The following is an 11,882-nucleotide window of genomic DNA, read 5'->3' on the forward strand; positions in this document are numbered from 1 at the left end:
TTTTGATGCTGTGTAACTCAAACATTCAGCTTATGAGTTGACGAAATGATAGCAACACATAGCATTACCATGTAGGTAGAGTGAGGGGTGAACATACAGGCCAGAGGAAGAAGAGAAGGTATGGTGATCACAGAGTTAACAAAGTATCATTGTTCCCTGCCTTTATTGATCACACATTCTATGCTCAAACCTCATTTACCAGACAGGGTCAGTGTTTAACCTTGTGCATCCAGACCCTCAAGCTGCTTGGTTTGAGCTCTGAGAGCAAGTTAGACACTGGGGAAATTGAGATGTACTTCAATGCTCCATTCAGCCTGGTTTCATAGGCTAGATGTAGCATACTAAAAGTAAATCCGGGATGCTCAAACTTGTTTGGTATGGTTACATAAGAACAAAGGTCTCTTAAGGCAAGAACAAAAGGAGGGTGGTTGGTTGAGTGTATAATGTGAATGCAACTTTGCAACTACCTACAGTACTACTTTTTTTAGCTACTTTGCAACTACTTAGCATGTTAGATAACTCTTCCCCTAACCTTAACCCTTTAACCTAACCTTAAATTCCAACCTAGCTAATGCTAGCCACCACCTAACGTTAGACGTTAGCGTTATCCACCTAGCTAATTGGAATTCGTACATACAGTATCATACGTCTTGCAAATTCATAACATATTGTAAGAATTGCAATTTACGACATATCATACGAATTGTAATTCGTAACATACTGTATCATTCAAAATGGATGATGAACAACTACAAATGAATACATACCATACGAAACATAACATGTGGAGTGTCGTGGGTTTACATACGGAATAATACGAAATGCTCTGAGACCAGGTTGCTCCGTTACCTCTTAAAAGCAGGTGGTCAACCAGATTTTCGGTTACTCTAGAATGGGAAGAGCTACAGATACTCTTCATTGTGGGCTTGAGTTTGAATTACAAGACAAAGTGCTAGTGACAGACAAGACCATCACTTTCAGAGAGCCACACCTTTGCAGCCTGTAGTATTGTGGCTTTCGGCATTTATTCCCTCAACAATGACTTGAATGCCAAATGAACAGTTGGATCCATTAGCAAATATTTAAAAAAGGTGTTGGTGAGTGGCAGCCAGGTATGGTGCACCTCACACTCCCCCCTTTCAGGGGAGCCTGGATCTCAGTGAGATCTATAACAACATATATTGTTGCAATTACATTTACTTTTGATACTTAAGTATATTTAAAACCAAATACTTTTAGACTTTTACTCAACTAGTATTTTACTGTGTGACTTTCACTTTAACTTGAGTCATTTTCTATTAAGGTATCTTTACTTTTACTCAAGTATGAAAATTGGGTACTTTTCCACCACTGCACATACTGTACTTGGACTGCAGTCTGCCACTGTTGTAGCTGGTAGGGCAGATTTAGAGGGGAGGGTTTGGGAACACACTAGAATCTAGCCTGAGCCTACATGTAGAGTTGATCCCAGTAAGTTATTTCACACTTCACAGTGATGATTGTAAAAGGGAATTTGTTCTCAGTTATATAAAGGGTTTAAATGAACTAACAAAGAATCTAACAAAATAATCATTTCAGATTGTTCTTTAATCCTGTATGCTGCTGCTTGTTGAACAACATTTGTTACATTTCGATCTACCAACTTCTGTGTATCACATGTATAATAGTTTGATGAGCAGCTGTCATGTGTCCACAGTGAAGTCAGTCAACAACGGGATCAGTCTGAAAGAAGGGCAAGCTGTGAAGGCTACCGAGGTCAAGAAGGAGAGGAAGGTGGTGAAGAAGTTGTACCCCAACTCAGCTCTGTTTACAACCTGGGGTGATGAGCTCTCAGAGGAGGAGCAGAAAGAGGCAGAAGGGTTGTTTCAGATGTATGGATACAACGCCTTCCTGAGTGACAGACTACCCCTCATCTCGCTGCCACCTCTGCACAAAAAACTGATCGATAACTCAAGACTTCTGAATTGTAACCACAGTCTATTGCATTGTGGCCACCCAAGGTCAAATCCATCTCCAGCACTGTGAATGCAGTTTGAACAATCGTGACCATAGGATTAGAAGTTTTTACCTATCTATCTAACTAATAAGGTTCTACCCCTCATTAGTTTGAATGGTGTGAGCAATTTATATATTGCATTCTTTTAAACTCAAAAACATGGATTGGGGTGTTTAGAGTATTATATAGGTAGAGATTGTAGTATCTGGGATCTACATCTGTTTATATGAGTTACTATGCTGTTACTAAGCAGTAATGCATTACGGCAGTGTTACGTTACTACACCTAATATGAAATGCACATGCGCACTGGGGTGCCGGGAACTGTAGAGAATGAGGGGTTTTGACTAAACGAAAACTAACTGTACTCCCGTCTCCTGCCTGGTCAATTCTCCACAAAACAAATATTACAGAGATAGAACAGAACAAGGCTTTGTCTATAAATCATTTGTGACAATAATGTAGATAGAACCTTATAATTCCAAGCTCTCTCAATGACATTGAAATGTACTAACTTTAAGGGTGAAACAGCAGCTTTGGTAAAATGACTGAATGATATGAGGTGGACCAAATGCTTTTGTTGTGTCTGTCAGGTGTGCTAATCACCAGTACCCCCATGACCTGCCCACCATCAGCGTGGTGTTGATCTACTTGGACGAGGCCCTGTCAATCATTAAGAAAGTTGTCCGTAGCATCATAGACAAGACCCCCCCCCCCCCAATCGCCTGCTTAAAGACATCATACTGTTGGATGACCACAGCTCCAATAGTTTGCCTAATTGGTCTCTTCTCTCTACTTAGAAACATTTGAAATTACAGTGGGGCAAAAAATTATTTAGTCAGCCACCAATTGTGCAAGTTCTCCCACTTAAAAATATGAGAGAGGCCTGTAATTTTCATCATAGGTACACTTCAACTATGACAGACAAAAAAAAGGAGAAATAGAATACCAACATCTTTTTCATCCATGCCTGTTGAAGAGAGTGAGACACTCAGAGCAGCTCGGTCTCACACAGGCCCGCCTCTCAGGGTGGAGGGAAGCTGAAGGAGACGTGGTGGCCATCTTGGATGCCCACATAGAAGTTCACATGGAATGGTAGTCTGAATGGTTTATATTATAAAGACACTCAGTGAGGTGTTTTTGTGTCCCCCTTAACACAATGTTTTCACCCTGTGTTTGTGTAAACAGGGCAGAGCCTCTGTTTAAGGAGGGCCGTTTAAGGAGGACCGCATGTTGTTGATGACACTGGGGTTTGACAGAGTGTGTTTCGATGACTTGACAGTCACACATTATTGGCCATATGCAGATGCATTTGATTGGGCCCTGTGGTGTATGTTTGAGTCCTTCAGACCTGAGTGTTATGCCTTAAAAGACGAGTCAGGGCCAGGAAAGTGAGTTGTTCATGATTCCTGTTTGAATAGGTGATAAGGAAAGCACAGCTTTGGGAGGAAAATCTTTCCTAATATTTACACCTGGATAATATTTTTGCGTTATCTGTTCTTTAAAATTAATGTCACATCTCCCAGTGTAGAATTGACCATGATACTTTCAATTCTTGAGTCATTCAGTTAGAACAAACCAATCTACATCCAACATCCAGAAACTTCAGTCCATATCTATAAACTCATCCTTGTCTCTTGGTGTCTGGTGTGTCGAGGTGTGGCTGTGTGGTAGAAGTGTCGAGGTCAAACCTTGTTCTAAAATAGCCCACATCGAGAGGGCCCATAAACCCTATCTCCCAGACCTGAGCATTACAATGAAGAGGAATGCTCTGAGAGTGGCTGAGGTCTGGATGGATGAATACAAACATAATGTCAACATCGCCTTGAACCTCCCAATGAAGGTACAGTACACAACAAACCATTCAAAAAGTAGGTTTTGTTCAGCTGCTCCTATAGAATAACAACCATTGCTGTTATGCATGCTTTGTTTATGAAAATAAGTAGACTAGACAGTCAGTATTATAGAATGGTCTATTACTCAATGCCATAATAAAGATCATAGAATATATGTAAGATTCTGGCAGTGAGCAAAAGTGGATAATAGGTGAATTGCTCATACAGCCTGTGTTTCTGATTTAGAAATCTTCCTCTTTCTCACCACAGGATCATGGCATAGACATTGGGGATGTTTCAGAGAGGAAGAAGTTGAGAAAGAGTCTGAACTGCAAACCCTTCCAGTGGTATCTGGACAATGTGTATCCAATGTTAGACCCCCTGGGTGACTTGCTTGGTTATGGAGCTGTGAGTGATGCTAAAATTTTACTGTTGTTCTGGATATATTTCCTCATCAACTATGTTTGGTGGCATGCATTACATAATTTGTTCAATAGGATGCAGGGTCATAATTCCAACTCATTATCAGAATAGGAATTTGCACATTTATAACTGTTTAATCTTGGTCCATAAAATCAACAGCTGGTCAATGACCTGAAGACGGATCTCTGTATAGATCAAGGCCCAGTTCCGGGGAACACACCTATTTTATATGGATGTCATTATTTTGGTCCACAGGTTTGTAGAATAATTGCTTAGTATTTTAGTATTTAACTACATGTATAATATGGTCCATCTCATGGCAGACCCGGGATTCAACCCATACCATAATGCAAAGTACTTTCAATACCACAGTCTCTGAAAAGCCTAAATATCTATCCTCTCTGGCTAGAACTGTTATTATCGAGCCAGTGGGGAGATCTACATTGGAGGCATCAAGTCTCACAAGTACAACAGTAATCACTGTCTGATGGACATTGGCACTCGAACCCCAGGACTGTATAAAGGGTCTGAATACTTACAGTTGAAGTCGGAAGTTTACATATACCTTAGCCAAGTATTTAAACTCAGTATTCACAATTCCTGACATTTAATCCTAGTAAAAAATTGCCTGTCTTAGGTCAGTTAGGATCACCACCTTTTTTCAGAATGTGAAATGTCAGAATAAAAGTAGAGAGAATGATTTATTTCAGCATTTATTTATTTCATCACATTCCCAGTGGGTCAGACGTTTACATACACTCAATTAGTATTTGGTAGCATTGCCGTTAAATAGTTTTACTTGGGCCAAACGTTTCCGGTAACCTTCCACAAGCTTCCCACAATAAGTTGGGTGAATTTTGGCCCATTCCTCCTGACCGAGCTGGTGTAACGGAGTCAGCTTTGTAGGTCTCCTTGCTCTCACACGCTTTTTCAGTTCTGCCCACAAATTTTCTATGGGATTGAGGTCAGGGCTTTGTGATGGCCACTCCAATATCTTGACTGTGTTTCCTTAAGCCATTTTGCCACAACTTTAGAAGGATGCTTGGGGCCATTGTCCATTTGGAAGACCCATTTGCAACCAAGCTTTAACTTCCTGACTGATTTCAGGAAGTCACCAGTCCCTCCTGAAGCAAAGCACCCCCACAACATGATGCTGCCACCCCATGCTTCACGGTTGGGATGGTGTAATTTGGCTTGCAAGCCTCGCTCTTTTTCCTCCAAACATTACGATGGTCATTATGGAAAAACAGTTCTATTTTTGTTTCATCAGACCAGAGGACATTTCTCCAATAAGTACGATCCTTGTCCCCATGTGCAGTTGCAAACCGCAGTCTGGCTTTTTTATGGCGGTTTTGGAGCCGTGGCTTCTTCCTTACTGAGCGGCCTTTCAGGCTATGTCGATATAGGACTCGTTTTACTGTGGATACTGTGGATATTTTTGTACCCGTTTACTCCAGCATCTTCACAAGGTCCTTTGCTGTTGTCCTGGGATTGATTTGCTCTTTTCGCACCAAAGTACGTTCATCTCTAGGAGACAGAACGCGTCTCCTTCCTGAGCGGTATGACGACTGCGTAGTCCCATGGTGTTTATACTCGCATACTATTGTTTGTACAGATGAATGTGGTACCTTCAGGCGTTTGGAAATTGCTCCCAAGGATGAACCAGACTTGTGGAGGTCTACAATTTAGGTCTTGGCTGAGTTCTTTGGATTTTCCCATGATGTCAAGAAAAGAGGCACTGAGTTTGAAGATAGGCCTTGAAATACATCCACAGGTACACCTGCAATTGACTCAAATGATGTCAATTAGCCCATCATAAGCTTCTAAAGCCATGACATCATTTTCTGGAATTTTCCAAGCTGTTTAAATGCACATTCAACTTAGTGTATGTAAACTTCTGACCCACAGGAATTGTGATACAGTGAATTATAAGTGAAATAATCTGTCTGTAAACAATTTTGGGAAAAATTACTTGTCATGCACAAAGTAGATGTTCTAACTGACTTGCCAAAACTATAGTTTGTTAACAAGAAATGTGTGGAGTGGTTGAAAAACGAGTTTTAATGACTCCAACCTAATTGTATGTAAACTTCTGACTTCAATTGTATGTAAATAAGGTATTTATTTTTGTTATTTTTTATAAATTAGCAAAAATGTCTAAAAACCTGTTTTTTCTTTGTCATTATGGGGTATTGTGTGCATGTTTAAGGGAAGGAAAAAAACAATTCAATCAATTTTAGAATAAGCCTGTAACAAAACAAAATGTGGAGCAAGTCAAGGGGTCTGAATACTTCCCGAATGCACTGTATCAATCTTGAACAGGCTAATTTATTTTGAATGCAAATTGAATAGAATTGATGGAGAGAGAAAGATTGGGAGAGACTGCAGGAAATGTAGGTCTAATTGTCACAATTAAAAAAGTTACCATGATGAGATGATAGGTCTGTCAGTCCCCACCCTGAGCATTGATGATTCGTCACGCAGTGACCAGAGAGAAGTTCATAGAGAATCCAGATTCAGCCATTGCATATAATTTAACAGTTCCACTTCACGTCATGCTGTTTATATAAATCATGTATTATTATTTACCGTTTTCTCACAAAAGGGAGTGGTGTTGCGAGGTAAATATTGGTAACTGCCATTTAACCCATTCTACACCTAATTCAGCATAATTCACACCCTCTTAAGCATTTGCCCCACCCCAGGATTCACATGCGAGGCCATGTGAATCTTGAGTAAGGTAGTGTAGTAAACAACCAAAGATTTCAAAACATAAAGTGGTTTAAGTAAGTAGCCTACAATAAGGAAAAACTCTTGGTAAAAAAAAAAAATAATCCTATATCCTAATCTGATTGTGAAAGTGTCCAGATATCATTATTGTATACATTTTTTTATAATTATTATGTAATGCTTACCCAGACACTCATCTAAATTGATGGGTCATGTGAAATGCTATAACACCCCAGCCACGTCAAGCTAAGTGTGTCCCACCCTAATCAGTTTCACCTGTCCTAGTTATTGTCTCCACCCCCTCCAGGGGCCGCATGTTTTCCCCTGAATATTTATCCCTGTGTTTTCTGTCTCGCTGTTCCAGTTTGTCTTGTATGTTTCCAACCAGCGTTTTCACCTGCTTTTTGCATTCTTCTTTTTCTCATCCTCCTGGTTTTGACCCTTGCCTGTTTCTGGACTTTGTACCCACCTGCCTGACCATTCTGCCTGCCTTGACCACGAGCCTGTCTGCCACTCTGTACCTCCTGGACTCTGATCTGGTTTTGACCTTTTGTCCTGTCCAAGACCATTCTCTTGCCTACCCTTTTGAATGAATAAACATTGTAAGACTCCAACCATCCACCTCCTGTGTCTGCATTTGGGTCTCAGCTTGTGCCTTGATAAACTGGATGCGTCACTATTGTCTAGACATGTACACATGTTCATGAAATACAATACAGTGCCTTGCAAAAGTATTAATCCCCTTGGTGTTTTTCCTATTTTGTTGCATTACAACCTGTAATTTAAAAATATTTTTATTTGGATTTCATCTAATGGATATACACAAAATAGTCCAAATTGGTGAAGTGAAAAAAAAAAAACTTGTTTCAAAAACCTAAACTGAAAAGTGGTGCGTACATATGTATTCACCCCCTTTGCTATGAAGCCCCTAATTAAGATCTGGTGCAACCATTTACCTTCAGAAGTCACATATTTAGTTAAATAAAGTCCACCTGTGTGCAATCTAAGTGTCACATGATCTGTCACATGATCTCAGTATATATATATACCTGTTCTGAAAGGTCCCAGAGTCTGTAACACCACTAAGCAAGCGGCAGCACCAAGCAAGCGGCACCACGAAGACCAAGGAGCTCTCCAAACAGGTCAGGGACAAAGTTGTGGAGAAGTACAGATCAGGGTTGGGTTACAAAAAAATATTTAAAACTTTGAACATTCCACGGAGCACCATTAAATCCATTATTTAAAAATGGAAAGAATATGGCACCACAACCTACCTGCCAAGAGAGGGCCGCCCACCAAAACTCACAGACCAGGCAAGGAGGACATTAATCAGAGAGGTAAAAAAGAGACCAAATATAACCCTGGAGGAGCTGCAAAGCCCCACAAGAGACTGGAGTATCTGTCCATAGGACCATTTTAAGCTGTACACTCCACAGAACTGGGCTTTACGGAAGAGTGCCAAGAAAAAATGCCATTGCTTAAAGAAAAAAAATAAACAAACACGTTTGGTGTTCACCAAGAGGCATGTGGGAGACTACCCAAACATATGGAAGAAGGTACTCTGATCAGATGAGACTAAAATTGAGTTTTTGGCCTTCAAGGAAAATGCCATGTCTGACACAAACTCAACACCTCTCATCCATCCAAGAACGCCATCCCCACAGTGAAGCATGGTGGTGGCAGCATCATGATGTGGGGATGTTTTTAATCAGCAGGGACTGGGAAACTGGTCAGAATTGAAAGAATGATGGATGGCTCGAAATACAGGGAAATTCTTGAGGGAAACCTGTTTCAGTTTTCCAGAGATTTAAGCTGGGACGGAGGTTCACCTTCCAGCAGGTCAATGACACTAAGCATATTGCTAAAGCAACAATCAAGTGGTTTAAGGGGAAACATTTAAATGTCTTGGAATGGCCTAGTCAAAGCCCACACCTCAATCCAATTGATAATCTTGTGGTATGACTTGAAAGATTGCTGTACACCAGCGGAATCCATCCAACTTGAAGGAGCTGGAGCAGTTTTTCCTTGAAGAATGGGCAAAAATCCCAGTGGCTAGATGTGCCAAGCTTATAGATACATACCCCAAGAGACTTGCAGCTGTAATTGCTGCAAAATGTGGCTCTACAAAGTATTGACTTTGGGGGGATGAATAGTTATGCACTCTCAAGTTCTTTTTTTGTCTTATTTCTTGTTTGTTTCACAAAAACTATTGTGCATCTTCAAAGTGGTATGAATGTTGTGTAAATCAAATGATACAAACCCCCACAAAATCTATTTTAATTCCAGGTTGTAAAGCAACAAAATAGGAAAAATGCCAAGGGGGGTGAAAACTTTGAAAACACTGTAGATGGCCGTAATCACCCCCAGACACACCTGGCAAACTTGATGGTTCATGTGATCAGTCTTATGTTTAGATATGTAGCTAGCTAGCTAAACCATAATTGCAACCCACAGCTACAGTACAAATGGATTGTCATAGCTAGCTACCAATCATGAAATGCCGGAGCTTGAATCTGCAGGTAGATAAAGCTAACCAACTAGGTTAAATGTTAGCTAGCTAGCTAACATTAGGCTATAACTAGCAATGCAAAGGTTTGAGAGATGAGATATGACTAATATTACGACACATCACACATGTAATTTCACTACACTCGCAATAACATATTTTAAACACGTGTATGTGACCAATAACATTTGATTTGATTTTAACATAAGCTTGTGAGCCTGCAAGCTACTGTTTGCTAGTTAACAGTACACTTTAACTTGCAATGAAACCAACTTCCCGATAAAATTAGAAATGTATAATATCTGAAAATGGAGCTAGACTCTTACCATTACACGGATGAACGCTTCATGGCAGTGTGACTTTTCTGTTTGGTTCGTAGCTAGCTAGAGCTTGTTTGGCCCATTGTTGTTTCAAGTCGCTGCGGTTCACACTGACAGTGTGAGAAAAGTAGTCCATCACAACCTTTTCCCAATTATCTTTGTCGATAGCGCCTGCTAAATATCTGTTCCTGGTTCTAAATTTCTTGAGTGGGGCATGCTTATTTAAGATGGTGAGGAAGGCATTTAAAAAAATAACCAGGCATCCTCTACTGACGGGATGAGATCAATATCCTTCCAGTATACCCCGGCCAGGTCGATTAGAAAGGCCTGCTCGCTGAAGTTTTTCAGGGAGCGTTTGACAGTGATGAGTGGAGGTCGTTTGACCGCTGACCCATTACGGATGCAGGCAATGAGGCAGTGATCGCTGAGATCTTGGTTGAAAACAGCAGAGGTGTATTTAGAGGGAAAGTTGGTTAGGATATCTATGAGAGTGCCCGTGTTTACGGCTTTGGGGGGGGTACCTGGTAGGTTCATTGATAATTTGTGTGAGATTGAGGGCATCAAGCTTAGATTATAGGATGGTTGGGGTGTTAAGCATGTTCCAGTTAAGGTCACCTAGCAGCACGAGCTCTGAAGATAGATGGGGGGGCAATCAGTTCACATATGGTGTCCAAAGCACAGCTGGGGGCAGAGGGTGGTCTATAGCAGATGGCAACGGTGAGAGGTTTGTTTTTAGAGAGTTGGATTTTTAAAAGTAGAAGTTCAAATTGTTTGGGTACAGACCTGGATAGTAGGACAGAACTCTGCAGGCTATTTTTTCAGTAGATTGCAACGCCCCCTTTGGCCGTTCTATCTAGTCTGAAAATGTTGTAGTTAGGGATGGAGATTTCAGAATTTTTGGTGGTCTTCCTAAGCCAGGATTCAGACACGGCTAGAACATCCGGGTTGGCAGAGTGTGCTGAAGCAGTCAATAAAACAACTTTAGGGAGGAGGCTTCTAATGTTAACATGCATGACACCAAGGCTATTACGTTTACAGAAGTCATCAATAGAGAGCACCTGGGGAATAGGAGTGGATCTAGGCACTGCAGTGCCTGGATTCACCTCTACAGGGGTAGACATACGCCTAGCTTCTTGAAACGGGTCACATAAACCAGTAGGAGTCACTGTTCAGGCAGAACTGTGGCTTCATATTTTATGTCAATATAACTCTTAGGTTGATGGCATGACCTTGAAACAATGACATTTATTCAATTCTGTATATATATATATATCCTATTCTTATATATATATATATAAGAATAGGACACAACAAATACCACGACAAGATAGACAAACTACATAAAGAGAGACCTAAAACAACAACAGCAAGACAGCAGCACATGACAACATAGCATGGTAGCAAAACAACATGATAGCAGCACAAACATGGTATAAACATTATTGGGCACAAACATCAGCACAAAGTGCATGAAGGTAGAGACAACAATACATCATGCAAAGCAGCCACAACTGTCAGTAAGAGAGTCCATGATTGAGTATTTGAATCAAGCGATTGACATAAAACTGTCCAGTTTGAGTGTTTGTTGTTGCTCGATCCAGTCGCTAGCTGCAGCGAACTGAAAAGACGAGCGACCCATGGATGTGTGCGCTTTGGGGACCTTTGACAGAATGTGACTGGCAGAACGGCCGTTGTATGCAGTAGATATCTCAGACAGGGGGGAGTGAGGCCTAAGAGGGTTTTAGAAATAAGGATCAACCAGTGGGTCTTTCTACGGGTATATAGAGATGACCAGTTTACAGAGGAGTATAGAGTGCAGTGATGTGTCCTATAAGGAGAATTGGTGTCAAATCTGATGTCAGAATGGTAAAGAACATCTAGCCGCTCGAGAACACCCTTACCTGCCGATCTATAAATGATGTCTCCGTAATCTAGCATGGGTAGGATAGTCATCTGAATTAGGGTTAGTTTGGCAGCTGGGGTGAAAGAGGAGCAATTACAATAGAGGAAATCAAGTCTAGATTTAACTTCAGCCTGCAGCTTTGATATGTGCTGAGAGAAGGTCAGTGTACC

The 11,882-nt window shown here is 40.9% G+C and overlaps 1 pseudogene; it reads left to right on the top strand.

Moving 5' to 3' along the window:
• The first annotated feature begins 1,656 nt into the window (after nucleotides 1-1,656).
• LOC135515111 (probable polypeptide N-acetylgalactosaminyltransferase 8) lies at nucleotides 1,657-6,992 on the top strand (annotated as a pseudogene).
• Nucleotides 6,993-11,882: the final 4,890 nt, after the last annotated feature.

This window comes from Oncorhynchus masou, chromosome 26, assembly GCF_036934945.1.
Source record: "Oncorhynchus masou masou isolate Uvic2021 chromosome 26, UVic_Omas_1.1, whole genome shotgun sequence".
Taxonomy (NCBI): Eukaryota; Metazoa; Chordata; class Actinopteri; order Salmoniformes; family Salmonidae; genus Oncorhynchus; species Oncorhynchus masou.